General features: G+C 36.4%; 1 protein-coding gene across 1 annotated transcript in view; it reads right to left on the bottom strand.

The window, feature by feature from the left end:
* The window catches only part of si:ch211-45c16.2 (mitogen-activated protein kinase kinase kinase 13), a 101,143-nt gene that overhangs the window by 63,878 nt on the left and 20,762 nt on the right, over positions 1–16,503 (bottom strand). The window contains exon 2 of the mRNA XM_056465956.1: positions 9,061–9,136. The gene's annotated coding sequence lies outside the window, so the exon portion shown is untranslated. The remainder of the gene's footprint in view (positions 1–9,060; positions 9,137–16,503) is intronic.

Genomic DNA, 16,503 nt, shown 5'->3' on the forward strand with positions numbered 1-16,503 from the left:
AAATAAATAAATAAATAAATAAATGTATTAATCCATGGGTCATGGGTGTTCCGAACCATGGGTTGTGATCCATACAAATCACGGATCAACCGTGATCCATTACACTTCTAATTATTAGCAGCAACTACAGAAATGTTGGTGTTGTGACAAAGTCCAAATCAAGTAATCATGTTCTTAAGTTATTTATTTTATCATTATTTTATGTTACTATTATTATTTATAGTTATTAATTTTACACGTTTGACAATTCCACAAAGTATTAATACGCACAGTGTATGCATCAACTACAGTGCTTCCCAAACAATGCGTGTCACAGTTTACTTACTGACTTGCATTATTCGAACACAGAACAAAAGCCGCAGCGTAGTTTAGCAAGCATTTAAACAGAAATCATCCGGCGAGTGTTTATTATAAACCTTTCTAGTTAAATTGTCAAGCAGAAATGACTAAATTGGCATTTAATAGACTGACAACGTTAAGCAAAATACTCTGTTTAATTAAAGATCTCAATTACAATGAGAACCCTTGACAAGCCGACCAACACAAAAGAAATGGAAAGAGACATTTTTAAAATGCATGACATGCGATTCCCCTGAGACTAGTCATTCAGTTGCGCGCATGTGTGTGAGTGTGTGTGTGTCTGTTGGCTCCTCCATCTGTCCTTCAACAGAGGGCAGCGAGACGGAGAATCGCAGCATCGAACAGCAGACAAACACAGCTCAAATGCGCATCACACACACGCAAGATAGTTATTCGACCACATCAGATACACACACACACTTGTACAAGAGGGCAAAACACACAGCAATATGACAAACAGAGATAGAGAGAAAGACTAATGTAATGTTGAAGCACAACGCAAGCACACAGACGCGGCACTGCGGTGCATTTACTCACAGCTGACGGCACTGCCATGCATGATGCTCCTGAAGAAGAGAAACAGCTGAACAACACAGCCAGACCAACACCAGAGAGAGAGAGATCTGCATGGTTGGAGTGGGCGGCAGTGGAGCTGCTCACGTCACACTTTTCATGAATGAAGGGGCCTGATGACGCAGATACAATGCAGAGAGCCTCGGCGCGCGCACACATACACTTACACACACAGAATGTGGCAGCGAATTTGAACACTGGATACAGGAGTCTAATGCATCTCAGCGGTGCTTGTGCAGCAGCATAAATTTAAATAGGTCACCTTTTTTATTTGTTAAGAAATGTTTTGTAACGTTTGAAATCATTTATAGAGAGCTGATGTCAAAATTATTATTATTATGTGAAATTTTATTTCCATTAAAGTGAGCAAGGACATTTTCACAGTATGTGCTTTTATATTTTTCTTCTAGAGAAAGTCTCATTTCTTTTAGTTTGGCTGAAATAAAAGCAGTTTTTAATTAAAAATAAATAAATGTAAGGTCAATATTATTATTTTTACTTTTTAATTGGCTGCAGAACAAACCACTGTTATACACTGACTTGACTTATTAACGGAACTTGCTTAATAAACCTAATTAAACTAGTTAAGTCTTTAAAATGCATGTTAAGCTGAATATTATTTACTGTCATCATGGCAAAGATAAAAGAAATCAGTTCATAAAACTATTGTTTAATAAAGTGTCAGAAAAACCTTCTCTCTGTTAAACAACACTTGAGAAAGATTTTTAAAAGATTTTAAGTTTCAAAAGAGGCCAAATAATATTGAGTTCAACTATATATTATATAAAATGTTCAATAGTGATGACATCACTGTGCACTTCAAAATTTTGTCCAATCAAAAGGCTCTTTAAAATAACAATGTACCTTTTAACAAGTATGAGTAAACTACACCTAAACTAATGGCCGGCATGTAATCAAATAATCATTTAGATTTAAAAACACAAATTTATTTTAAAAATTTAAAAATTATTATATCATTTGATGTTCACAAAGTTTAACCACTGCAACACATTCAAGTCCATTTTGGCACAGAAAAGATGAATACAAAATTAAAAACAAAACAAATAAAAAATAAAAATGATCTACCAATAAGTAGGTAGGTAGCCTACGTCAGTAAATAAGGATGAATGGAAGGATGGATGCATGGAAGGATGGATGGATCCATGGAAGGATGGATGGATGCATGGACGGATGGATGGATGCATGGAAGGATGGATGGATGCATGGATGGATGGATGGATGGTTGCATGGATGGATGGATGTGTAAAAGGATCGATGGATGGATGAAAGGAAGGAATGAAGGACGGATGGATGGACGAAAGAAAAGATGGATGAAAATAAGGATGAATGGAAGGATGGATGAAAATAAGGATGAATGGAAGGATGGATGAAAGGAAGCAAGGATGCATGGATGGATGAAAGGATTGTTGGATGAAAGGATGGATGGAAGCAAGAATGGATGGATGGAAGCAAGGATGGATGGATAAAAGGAAGCAAGGATGGATGGATGAAAGGATGGATGGAAGGATGGATGAAAGTAAGGATGGTTGAAAGGATAGATGGATAGAAGTAAGGATGGATGGATGGGTGAAAGGATGGATGGATGGATGAATGAAAGGATGGATGGATGAAAGGATGGATGGATGGATGAATAGATGAAAATAAGGATGGATAGAAGTAAGGATCGATAGAAGTAAGGATCGATAGAAGTAAGGATGGATGGTTGGATGTAAGGATGAATGAATGAAACTGTGGATGGATGGATGGATGGAAAGATAGAAGTAGAGATGGATATATAGATGGATGGAAGGATAGATAAGTGGATGGAAGTAGAGATGGATGGATGGATGGATGGAAGTCAGGATGGATGGATAAAAATGGAGGTGGATGGATGGATGGATAATGATAGGAATAAAATGATGGATGGATGATTGGATGGACAGAACAATAGGTAAAATGATGGATGGATGGATGGATGGACACATAGATAATTTCTAATCACTTTTATCTCGTAAAATAAGAGTAAACACAATAATACTAAGGAGAATCATGGTAATATTGAAGAACACAGCCCATTTAACTGAATAAAAATGTAAGCAAGTCCACAAAACATAAACAGTCTCATATTTCTTTTATTACATTCATTTCATTACAGCTGCTTCTCACTCAGGGCTTTTTATGCTAATGAAGGAGAGATCATGACTAATGGGCGGGGCTTTCCCCCTCTGATGACACGTACAAAGGGAAAAAGTCACCCAAAGTGTTTCTGTAGACTGTTTTAATCAAGTCTGATTATAAAAAATAAAATTAATCAGATTTGTTCATTTTAGAAGCTGGTTATATCCACACACTGTTGCCACACAACATGGGGATTTTGGCATAATAGGCCCCTTTTAAGTATTTTATTCAATAACAATAAATCGCAGTGCCAACATTGTGGGTTTGAATCTCCGGGAATGCATGAACTGCAAAAAAATTCAGTTTGGATAAAAACATCTATGTAATGTTGCAGATTATATAAAAAAAAAAGACTAATAATGGTGATAAACTGGTGTTATATTCACTCATTAAGGCCTCATATTTGGTACCTGGTGAGAAATACGTTGGTTTGCATCTGCATCTCATTCCCTTCTGCATGCTTTGACCATGTGACTAAAGGAATTCTGTAGTGCATTTGTACATTCACTGCTATTTTTAACCCAAATCCCATCCCATATAAACACATCAAGTCTTGTTCAAACAAAACCCAGACGAATAACTCCCAGCATCGCCTCTAATTCAGCATTTAAAGCCCATCAGACGCTGAAAGTCATGTAAAAAGCTGCTCTGAAGCACATATTTGGCTTAATAATCAGAGGTTGAGTCTAAAGGAGCTGTAAATAACACTTATGGTAAACTAATGTCAGGTTCAGTGAATAAACACAGTGGCCCATTCCCACTTTCACTTCAATAAATTCTGCTTACAACTGAGAGTCACAAACCGAGATACAACTCTTATATTCGTTATTACATTCCCACATTCGGCTGTCTAGAATACTCAATTTGGATTGGTCAGTTGTGACATAAGGTATGTTATTCTGAGATAACTGCTGAATAACCCAGACCAAGGGCATAGAATTGGCATGGACGGAGGGGACGAGTCGTCACCAATATCCACCAATTATTGAAATGTCCCTACCGATAACTTAAATCGACTTCAAAATAAAGTAATGCTCCTTCAACTCAAGTCAAGTTCATCATAATACTAAATCAACAAAGGCTGTGCAATTGATCAAAATTCAGTTTCAATATTGGCCTCCATGATTATGAAAAACAATAATCAGAATAAAACAGTTAAATTGCGTCACACACCTCTCTAAATTTCTCTACATTCATACATCCTGAAAGCCCGACTGCAGTAAAATCATGTAAACTGACTTTTGTAACGAGAAGTGATTGTTATTTTTATTATTAAGTGTTTATTCTATATTATTAAGTATATTTTTAATAGCGCAAAACAGGATTATGGGATCCTCTAGGGATGTATGTCCCCACCAATGTCAAGAGCGAACCTACACCCTTGACACAGACTCATCTAGGAACTGAGAATCACATTAACTGACAGTGAATACGTTCAAATCCATATATTTACCTCCACATTATTATGATTTGGCTTGTCTGTCATGCTTGTCTTTTTCACTGTATGAAAACCAGAAAAGCATACAAGACTGTGAATCTAATGAGGGAAAAAAACTACAATCCCATGAAGTACAGCCAATCAAATTTAAAATGACACAAATATAAAGCTATTTACCCTATTTAAATTTGGAACAACAGATTTAAATTGATTGCAACATATGCATATATAAATAGATTTAAACACAACAACAAATCAGAAAAAGTTGGGACAGTATGTAAAACTCAAATAAAAAAGTAGAGATTTCCAAATTTACTTTGACCTGTATTTCATTGCAGACAATACAACAATCATTATTTAATGTGTTCCTCATTATTTTTATGGTTTATTTTTTAAATAAACAGGTATACAAATTTTGGTTCTTACAACATCATTAAAAAAAAAACTACTTTGTAATGTTGCCAATCCTTTTCACAACACTTTAAGGTAAAAAACACTGTAAAGAAACTCTCGAGTCGACGACGACCCTTGAGTGTTAAGACGACGTTAGCACCTGTCAGCGTTAATTTTGGGGAAAACTGGATGATTTTGAGCTTTTGTCAGCTAATTTCATCTTTCGGGATTTAAAATAATTTTCGGGAGAGATCAAAATTGGTGACGTAGTCTGCTAGTGGAGTGAAGATTCGGATTCTCATTATTCATAGCAGTTTTCTTATCCTATGAGAAGACCCTGCTTCTTAAATATTCATGAGCACACGTGCTTTCCGAAGGCAAGGTGTCCGCACTCGTCAAGCAGTATTTAGCCATTAATGAAGGGTCGTATGTGTTTGTTTCCATGATTCACAGGGTTTGTTGCATGTTTTTTCCCACGATGCTGTCAGGGCCGATACAGCAAAGCCGTTGGTTTGCAGCAAGCGTTTTTGTCAGTAGAGCTGTACCAGAATTAAGACTAAACTGCGTCTCCTCATGGTTTGTGTCTGATTTTGTGAGCCGACTGACAACAGTTGTTCGCTCCCCTCAGTCTCCCCTGCTCGGGGGGCCACCCCCACTCCCCCCTCAGCTCGCAGCGCTCCACGCCCATCAAGAAGCATTTTTTGAAAAACTTCTGAGGTAGACTTGAACCAGAGTGGGGGTTTCATGGGACTTTAAAAGATGTTTAAAGACTGAAGAGGCTGCAGACAGGCCAGTCGAGTACCTGTGTTCTCTTCCTCCGCAATCAGGACTCTGTAATGTGTGCAGAATGTGGTTTTGCAATCTCTTGTTGAAATATGTATGGGTGTCCCTGGAAAAGAAGGCAGGATATTGTGCTCCATGTACTTTTCAACATTAATGGTGCCATCACAGAAGTGCAAGTTACCTTTGCCAAAGCCACTGACACAATCCCATACCATGACAGACCCTGGCTTTTGGACTTATTGATGGTAAGAGTCTGGATGATCCTTTTCTTATTTGGTCCAGAGCACACAGCATCCATTTCTCCAAAAAAAACAAAACCTGAAATACTGATTCATCTGACCACGGTACACATTTCGATGGTGTGATGGTCCATCCCAGATGCCTCTGAGCCCAGAGAAGTCGAAGGCGCTTCTGGACAGTTAACATAGGGCTTTCTTTCGGCACTTGACAAAGGTTTGCCAAAGTAGTCCTGAGCCCATGTGGTGATATGGCTTTCAGATGAAGTAGAATTCTTAATGCAGTGCCACCTGAGGGATCAGAGATCACGGTTGTTCAGCTTAGGCTTGCTCCCTTGTCCTTTATGCACTGAAAGTCCTCCAGATTCCTTCAATGTTTTAATGATGTTCTGCACTGTTCAAGGGGAAATAAACAAATGTGTTCCTCTCTTTCCTTGAGGAACATTGTTTTTAAACATTTCAATCATTTTCTTACATATTTGTTGGCAAACTGGCGATCCTCGGCCCATCTTTGCTCCTAAAGGACTAGACCTTGCTACGATGCTGCTTTTGCACCAAATCATAATTACAATCACCTGTTGACATCACCTGTTTCAAATCACATCATTATTTAACCAGTTTACCTGATTACTAGCCCTAAACTGCTCCTGTCACGACATTTTCTGGAATGTGTTGCAGGTCTGAATGACAGGAAAAGATGGATATAATAAAATTAAATGAAGTTGACCAGACAAAACATGAAATATTTTGTGGTTATATTGTCTGCAATGAAATACAAGTCAAAGTCAATTCGGAAATCACTACTTTCTAATTTTTATTAGCGTTTTCCATACGGTCCCAACTTTTCTGATTTGGGGTTGTATTTTCAGTGCATAGTAATGCTTGATTGTGTCATTTGCTGTGATGATATGGGAGTGGGTGGGGCTAAAGATCTCTTTTGGCACACTTTGCGACTCTCTGATTGGTGGATGTTCTGTAAAGCATTACGGGTAATGTAGTTTTTCACATTTGGTTATTAAACCTGTTTGCTTTACCACAAGCATACACAGCTGATTAACAACCTGATTATATACAACAAAGCTGATTACATAACATGTCTGTTTAAAAGGGTTTATCAGTTGCACTTGAAAAGCAGTTACCCTATGGTTTTTACTGCCAGAACGTGAAACTTGTGATCCATCACCTTGAACTCAGACTCATTATTTCAATCAAAACAGGTGTAACAGTTTGGCAAGTAAACCTAAACCCCCATCCAGTTTGTGCTGAACCACAACAAAGTAGAAGAACAACAGAAACTTCCACTGGCTGAAGTTTTTCCATTTACTATCCCAGCCTGTGCAAAGCATGCTTGGTATGCAAAAAATATCCCAGCATGCAGAGCAAACAGAAGCAGCATGTAGAGCCACACACCAGCGAGTAACTGTACTGGAGTTGACTAGTTTGGTTAGACTGGGAAAAAAAAACAGCTAAATATAGCCTCCTAAAATAAGATTTTGCTGCCTTTTCTTTTTAGGGTGCGTTCACATCTGTGGTTCGGTTCATTTGGTCCGGACCAAGGGCAACTAATGATGCATTGTAGCATTTTTCTACCGTTGTTGGGTCGTTTTCACACCACACTGATTGCTTTGGGCTGAAACAGTTGAAAAGAACCAAAATGCAGTCATGTGACAAATCCAAATCACTCATTGGCCAGATGTTATTGAACGTATTTCCTAAACTGCTTTTCCATTGGTCAAAATTAACATGCAGGAAAACGGCAATGAAACTACCGCAAGTAAAAAAAACGGCAGACACAAAATGTCGTTTTTTACTACAGAGGGACGACTGCGCTGGCTGATTGTATCCCTGCTCATAGTATACTATATAGTTTCTATACATCACTTTAGACAAACTATACATTTCGAGAATGAAGCGTGGCTGCAGCTGGAAAACAATGTTTTAATGTATCGCAAACAGCAAAAGCGCATCACATGTCACTTTAGGACGAAGCGTGAATTCATTGTGCTAAACTGCGACATGGTCATCTTCCGGAAATATTACCAGTGAGCCATCAGGTAACGTTTTTCCCTCTCTCTCTCTCTCTCTCTCTCTCTCTCTCTCTCTGTTTAAAACTGTTGGTAAAGTGCTGCCAACAAATAGTTTTCCTCTACATCCCATAATGCACAGCGCATCAGACTACGACAGCTGGATTAGTCCAAAAAGGCGCAGTACCTTTGCAGTTGGGTCTGTTCTAGTGCGGATCATATTCTCACCACAACTGAACCGCTCCAGGGTTTGTTTGAAAGACCACCTCTTTAAGTAGGTCTCGGTACACTTTTTTTGGTCCACTTTTGATGCGCACTCGAGTGCGATTGCTACATTCACACCTGCCCAAACGAACCGCACCAAGAGGGAAAATTAACTCTAGTGCGATTCAACCAACTAAATGAGGCAGGTGTGAAAACACCCTTAGTTGAATAAATTTTACAGTTTGTGCGAATGTAAATTTCATAAGATACAGACATAGTCCATGTCATTTATTTTAGTACTCTATTAAATAAAATAATAAAGAAACTATAAAAGAAAAACATAATTTGATGCAAATGCACGATTTTATTTAACTATTATGGTCAATTTGATCTACTTTACTGCTATAATAAATCGAATATTTTAAATATTATTAATTGTATATTTTATAAACCTGACGTACAGTGTAAGTGCAACATTTTATTTTAATAATTATAATGTTAAATAATAAAATCTGAAACTATTCATAATTAAAACATGTAAAAAATGCAACAAAACAAGGATAACATTTTAAATTGAATTGCAATAAAGCATAACAATTGACTCACAGCCAATGAACTGTGGTGTGTTCTTTACAACCTACACTCATAAATTGCTTGAAAATTTCACAAATAATTTCAAAGAACACTAAATAACCCTCTAAATAAAATAAAAGACGTTCTTTAATTTCTTTTAAAATGCACAAATCTATTCAATTGAATGATGTCTGTTGAAAAGGCTGTTCCTCCAGTTGAGTTTATTCTGCATCTTCATATTTCAGTGTATGCCATGCTGCCCATTAATAATAACAGCAATAAAGCTCAGAGTTTTTACCTCCAGAGAAGTTGAGGCTCATTTCCTGAGATGCTTCTGATGCCCGAGTGCAACGTTTCTGCGGCTCTCTTCACACCTGTAAATAATAAATACAGACAGTCAGAGTTTAGAGGTCACGAGGTCAGTAATCAGACGCGGCCATCGCACTTTCCGAAGGAAAAAGCAAAAAACTGAGCCAGAGCAAATGCATGAGGATTTCTGAAATCATCCTGGCCTGGTTAAAAAAAGCTAAACAGAGACTGGAAAAGGCTGAAATACCACGAACGCCACTGAAACAGGAATGCAAAAAACTCAGAAGAAGAGAGACTGGATTTCCTGAACACACACACATGCATTCATCCACACACACAGAATCTCTCCAGTGCAATCAATTATTTAGAAGAAAATGTGTGAAATCTCCTCCGTAACCGTGATCGCATTTAAAAATTCAGCAGGTTTGTGGATCAAAGTCCTCCTTCCAAAACAAGACGGACAAGACGCACCATATGTGCAGGTCTGAGGAGAAAAAGGGAAATGTGGCAGCTCTTGTCATATATTCAGGTTACAGAGCTGGAAAACGTCATGATGTGATATGCTTCCTGTTAGATATTAAAGACTGAATAAATGAGTAAGGTATTTTTAAAGTGTGTCTAATATTTAACTAACGCTTAGTAGGGCTGCACGATATTGGAAAAATCTAACATCGTAATATTTTTTTATTCTGCGATATATATATATTGCGATATGAATACAATCTCATTAGATGGTTTGAATAGCTATTTGGAAAGAATTTATCATTTTAGATGGATTGGGACGATTCTGTATAGCAGTGCAGAAAATATAACAAACAATCCACAAGAATAAAGATGTTCAATAAAAAAAGATCCAAACTAAACTTGTTTTCTGTGGACTCAAACTGTATTCAGATATACAGTAATTGAATATTCAAATTGGACATTGGTTTCACAATGGACTCGCACGTCATCGTTCACCCTTAATAAATAAATCGTAATATTTGTTTTTTCCAATATTGTGCAGCCTTAGTTTCAAGTGTACTTAAAGGGACATCTAATGTGTATTACATTGAAAAAAACTGAATAAATTCTAGGTAAGTGGTCGCAAACAATTTATATGTGCTGAATATACACAGACAAATTAAACTGAGTAATGTTCAACTTCATTTGTTTGTTTAAACTCAGGGATAAAATGATTACTTTGCTGATTTCTGCTGTTGTGTTTCTGAACTGTGAGTTTTCTCTTCACACCGCGTGGCCTGTTAAACAGAGGTTCAGCTGGTAAACGGGTGGTAATAAAGGAGGGATATTTTGTGGGTGTCTAAAGGGACAAACTAATGAACAGCTGCTCGTGTCCGGATCATTAAATGTCAGACCTCTGGGGTGTGTGTGTGTGTGTGTGTGTGTCTGTCCCGCCTCTTCAACCACACCCTGTAGACGCCCCACACGGGGACAAAGAGCCACCTCATTCATCCCTTTCTGGACGATTAAAGCGTGACAGCACACACACATATACATACACACACACACACTTCACGCACGGCTGAACTCCAGACTTCAATATCAGCAGTGGAATTGTAAATGACGATTATAAACATTTTGTTAAATAAAAAAGCTGGTGTGATTCAGGAGAGAGATGTTCACATCTGCCCTAAATATTGAAATAGCTGATGTTTCACCCCATAATATAAAAGACATAAGAAAATTGTATTAAACTTGCTAAAAAAAAACATCTTTAAAATTGATATTATTTCTTGTTTATATAGTTTTTAATATTTAAGAAAATAAAGCTTAATTTTAAGCAAAATAAATCATATTTAATCATTTATATCAGCAAAATGATTTAATTAAAGTTAAATTATATTTATTTTAAGGAAAACTCTACTCAGATTTTTTTTTTTTCACGGTTTTTAAAATAATTTAGCAGACTGTTTTTATTTTCAAGCAAACTTTTAACAATGAATTAAACAATAAATTGTCGTAAATTCAAAATAAATAAACCAGCATAAAATCAGTGTGTGATAACTAAAGACAGAATACAGCGAGTGACAGTTCAAAATGACCACTACCGCTGCGTATGGTGCCGCTTCGAGACAAAGGCAAGAATAAAATGTTTTTCGGTGTAACAGCAGTTTGTGACAATGCCATCAGGAGGCACAAAGGAACGGGATGCGAATGAACAGAAATGTACAGTAGCTATAAATACCCTGCTACATGTAAATGAAGATGAAATAATGAAACAAAGCATTATAATTTCTTCTTAAATCATTAAAAACTTGTTAACATGTTTTATTATCATTGTAAACTTGAGGATTCATTTCGGAAATTAAACTAAAGAAATAAAAGACAACTAAAATGAAAGTACAAACATACATAAATCAATCAATAAAGCAGTGCTTTAGCCGAAATATATAGTGTTTGTTATTTTCAAGTGATAGGACTAACACAGCCAATAAATAAGCTTTTTCAGTATCTCTGAATATTTTATGCATTAATTTATGCATCAATAACACAAACAAGAATTCAAGATGTAAATGTGCAAAAAATAAACCCAAATACGCCTAATTTACAACAGTAACATTAAAAATGATCACTGTAGAAAATAGAAAAGGAAAAACTCCCCAACAATTGGTCTCATCTAAACATTTGGTAAAAAACTAAATTAATTAGTCTATTTTTTATTATATATAATCACTGAATCAACATAAATGTATTAGTGCAGTATTTAAACAACAAAACTTTTTATGGGATAAGTAAGGAACAGCTCTTTGTGGTAACAATTGGTCACAGTGTTTACAGTGTAATGGACGAAAAATCCATGAAAGAATTCATTTAGTCTCTTACGAGTTTCAAGTGAAACATAAAAATATTGTTTAGTTTCCAACAAAAAGGTACAAATGCAAGATATTCTCACACAAAAAACACTGTCGTTTGCAGCTCTGGAAACAGCGGGTGTCATTCATAAATTAATCATAAACCTTATGTTAATTACTTCATAAACTCATGCATATTAACCACTTCTGTGGATGTGCTAATGATGCTGGTAGAAGCGACTTAATTATGATTTTGTATAATAATGTGAGATGGAGTCACTTTCTCATAATTTACCAGCCATTGCTTCATTAATTTCTCTCTGATGGACAAAATTAATGAAAAATATCAGCAATGGCACAAAAACACTACCGAAAAACAGCAAGCCAGAGAACAGAGAAGATTATGGATAATAAGATTCATATTGATTCTATCAACAAACTACAGATTAATAATTCAAAATTCAGATCTGAACTGTCATGATTACTGCTATTTTTATTACTATTATGGTAGCATTAATTTCCACTTAACACTACTGAAATTCATTTCAATTCAAATGTATTTTTATAGTCCTTTTTACAATAATTACCATTTTTAAAGCAGCTTCACAAAGGATTATTTGAAATGTGCCAGATAGTTAAATCTGCGTCTGACTTACAAGACCAATTAATGCCAACAGGAAAAATAATGGTTAAATTATTATTTATTTCACTTTCTTAACAAAAATCTACTTTCTATCAATTACAACACTGAAATCTAAAAAATTAACGATATAAAACGTAAAAAAGCTGGCAAAATTATGACGATAATGTAAAATAATAAATAAATTTGCACTTTTAACAACAAAATCCACTTTGTCAATAAAATAAATAATTAAATCAAATAAAAATACTAATTAAATAAAAATTATATAAAATAAAATAAAAAACAAAAAAAACATGATTAAATAATTAAAGTAAATAATTAAAAAATGTAAATAAAAATAACCTTTTAGTTAAATAATTTCTAAAATAAAATACATTTAATCATTTATTCATTTAGTCATTTATTATGATTATTATTATGATGATGATGATGATGATGATGATGATTATTATTATTATGATTATTATTATTTTACATTTACTCATTTATTTAAAAAAGTGTGGTCGGAACATCCAAAAATGTTTTGCAGGACTATTTGATGATATTTTGCTAATGCAAGTCACTAGTTTTACTGTATAAAAACATTCTCTCAAGCTCTGAAAATATATAGTGGGTTAATAATTATTATAATATAGAAACGAAGTGCATGTGCATTAATGTTGACCTGGGTCAGGAGTGCTGTTGAACATTGACTAAGCTGACGGCTTTGACATACAGGAGTGTCGAGCATGTTTGCTCAGCAAGCCGGTCCTGTTTGACACATCTGAGCACATTCCAAAGTTCATACAATCAAATCGCAGATTCAGCACAATAAATCAAGGAATACATATGAAGCTACAGCATGAGCCTAAAACAACATTAGCCATTAAAGATTTGATGAAATGCAGCATTTACTAGACCTGCTCAACTATACAGGGGGGCTTTTCATTCAGGTGGGCTATTAATTCTGACTTTAACTGTATGTGTCATATGGATAAAATAAAAAGCCTCCGGCGCTTAGACTGAAGCTCTGCACAGGAAGTTTGGCCAGAGGAGAAATAGTTGTGCCCAACTGAGCCTGGCTTTTCTCAAGGTTTTTTCCTTCACTTTCCTCAATTGGTGAAGTTTGTTCCTCACCACGGTCACCACTGGCTTGCTTGGTTTGGGACTTGTGGAGCTGCGCATCGATGGATTTGCTCTTCAGTGTTTGAACTTTCAGTAGTGAAATTTAAACCACACTGAACTGAACTAAACTGAACTTATATTCGCTACTGTGAAAAATTCACTGTTACTACTGTTGCCGATAACGCTCAATGTTGAAATCTAACATTATCATTTGTACAACCCATATTTATTTTTTGGTCTCATTTTCAATAAATAATTCAGTTCTTCACTCATAAAACGTCATGTTTCATTGCTAGATGTGTCTTTTTTGAAGAATTATTCAGTGGCATATTTTTGACGGCTGGTTGTCGCCACCTACTGGTTAAAAAATGTAAATGCTGCCTACAACTTTCATTTTTGAGCATCAAGTTAAATGCATATGACGGTGATTTTAATCATTACCATAAACATCAGTGGTTTAATCTAAACTATAAACTGTTCTCCCAGTTTGTAACTTCATAACTAACTCAAAACACTAAAGACTGAATCTCTTTTCTTGATTTTTGCAGTTTTCAAACATTGATTTGGATGCAGCGATACGATGATGCAAATCACCATCATTTATAATGTATGTTGCGTGGGTGTTGAGATCCTGATCTTTTAATGATATATCGTGCAGCTTACACTGAATGCATTAATGCAGGCTAAACAAGTAGTGACAGAAAACACCTTTAATAACCTAAGAAACCCGCCACATCCCAAATAACCCACCACAACTTCTTCCGTCATCATCATATTTTACAGGAAAGCCTAAATGCTTTCATACATGTGCTTTGAATGACGTGAGGCGATCTCTCTGTGATCCTTACAAATTTAGGATTAATCTACAAGGAAAAAAAATGTATTAATTCATGGGTCACGGGTGTTCTGAACCATGGGTTGTGATCTGTACGAATCACGGATCAACCGAGATCCATTACACTCCTACTTTAAAACATCAAAACTAAATAGTTCTTTACATGTGACTTCATGAGAATTTGAAAAGCATTCAGGAATAAGAAATTGTACCATTTCTAACTTTAATACTGATTAATTTTATTCAATTATTTACTTAATGAGGGTGATGCGGGGGCGCAGTAGGTAGCACAATCACCTCACAGTAAGAAGTACAGTAATCACCTCGACCTCGGCTGGGTCAGTTGGCATTTCTGTGTAGAGTTTGCATGTTCTCCCCGTGTTCGCGTGGTTTTCCTCCGGGCTTGGGCGTGGTAGTGGGGGGAAAAGTGGACCTGACTATCCAGGGCCCCGTCTAGGGAGAGGGCCCTTTGAAATCCCACCAATTTTTTATTATTATTATTTTTTTTGTAGCCTACATTGAATTAATTGGCCCCTCCAATTGATGTCAATGTCATTATTTATTTCAAAATACATTGATAACACCCCCCCCCCCATATTACTGGGATGTAGATTACATCTCAGTTGACTTTTATTTATTTTTTGATACTTGACGATTTGTATTATGGCAGGCTTAGCTTATTTTTTGATTTGTTTCTGAGGGTACAGTTGTCTCGTGTTCTCCTGTTCAAAAATAAATGTTTTTAAATCAAAACTTGCATCAGTATCATGGATCAAAATGTCAGTACACAAACCCGATGTAGCCTACGGTTTAAAGGTATTTGAGCACAAGTAGGCCAAATGCATCAATTTGGTGGTGAATGAAAGAACCAGTCATTATTATAATCTGATTTGATTATAGATTAAAACACTATTTGTGCATGTTTATATTCAAATAATAAAAAAAAAAATGTGTAGGGGGCCCACTGACATTGAGAGGGTACAGGGCCCAGAATTTGGTGCTACGCCCCTGCCTCCGGGTGCTCCAGTTTCCCCCACAAGTCCAAAGACATGCGGTACAGGTGACTTGGGTAAGCTAAATTGGCCGTAGTGTATGTGTGTGAATGAGTGTGTATGGATGTTTTCCAGTGATGGGTTGCAGCTGGAAGGGCATCTGCTGCGTAAAACATTTGCTGGATAAGTTGGCGATTCATTCCGCTGTGGCGACCCGAAATGAATGAATGAATTTACTCAATGAAGACTATGCAGTAGTATATAACATTTGACTATTCAATTACTGTGTACCTGAATGTTCTAAGGCATTGTTGTAGTGTGGTCCCAATTCTTAGAGGTAAATTTTGAAGGCTTTCCCTTTCACACTCGGTTTTAAGGGTCAAGGGGAAGGGGTACAAAAATAGATTTGGGATTGGGCCTAAGACTCCTCGTAAAAAAAAACAATAGAACTCTGTTAATTTCATTTGTTTGAATTGTATTTATTGTATATTGTATTCGTGGCGGGATGAATTTTGGTGTGGCGCCCCACCATGGATGAATGAATGTAGCGGAAACCATGCGCTCTGTCGGGAGGGGGGCGAGCGCGGGTATTTACAACACTACAGGCGCCAACTAAAAAATTTCACTATGTGTGTGTTTTCTGGGAAGTCTTTCACTGGCACTTACAGCAGAAGCCCCTATTTCTCTGCGATTGAATCTAAAATCTGCTGAAATTGTATTCATATCGAAATATATAAAAATCCCAGAATAATAAAATATCGTGCCACCTTAACTTATATTGTGAGATTGGTCATATCGCCCAGCCCTAGGCTTAACGATTAAAGCGTGGTTTTCCCCTGCCATAAAAGCCAGGTTAGCCAAGGTCTAGACCTAAAGGAAACCTGAAGTAGAGTTCAGGAGATAAAGCAGACGTAGTTCACATGTATACCAGCTGAGGACAGAAAGGAGGTTCAGAACGGGACTGAAATCCATCTGAAGCTCTTCGGGCTGTAAAGTATCCAGCGATGCTCGGCTCTGTTACAGTCACTCATTAATAATGGAGAAGCGGAGAACACACACACTG

The sequence above is a fragment of the Danio aesculapii genome, chromosome 9 (genome assembly GCF_903798145.1).
Source record: "Danio aesculapii chromosome 9, fDanAes4.1, whole genome shotgun sequence".
In the NCBI taxonomy this organism is placed as follows: Eukaryota; Metazoa; Chordata; class Actinopteri; order Cypriniformes; family Danionidae; genus Danio; species Danio aesculapii.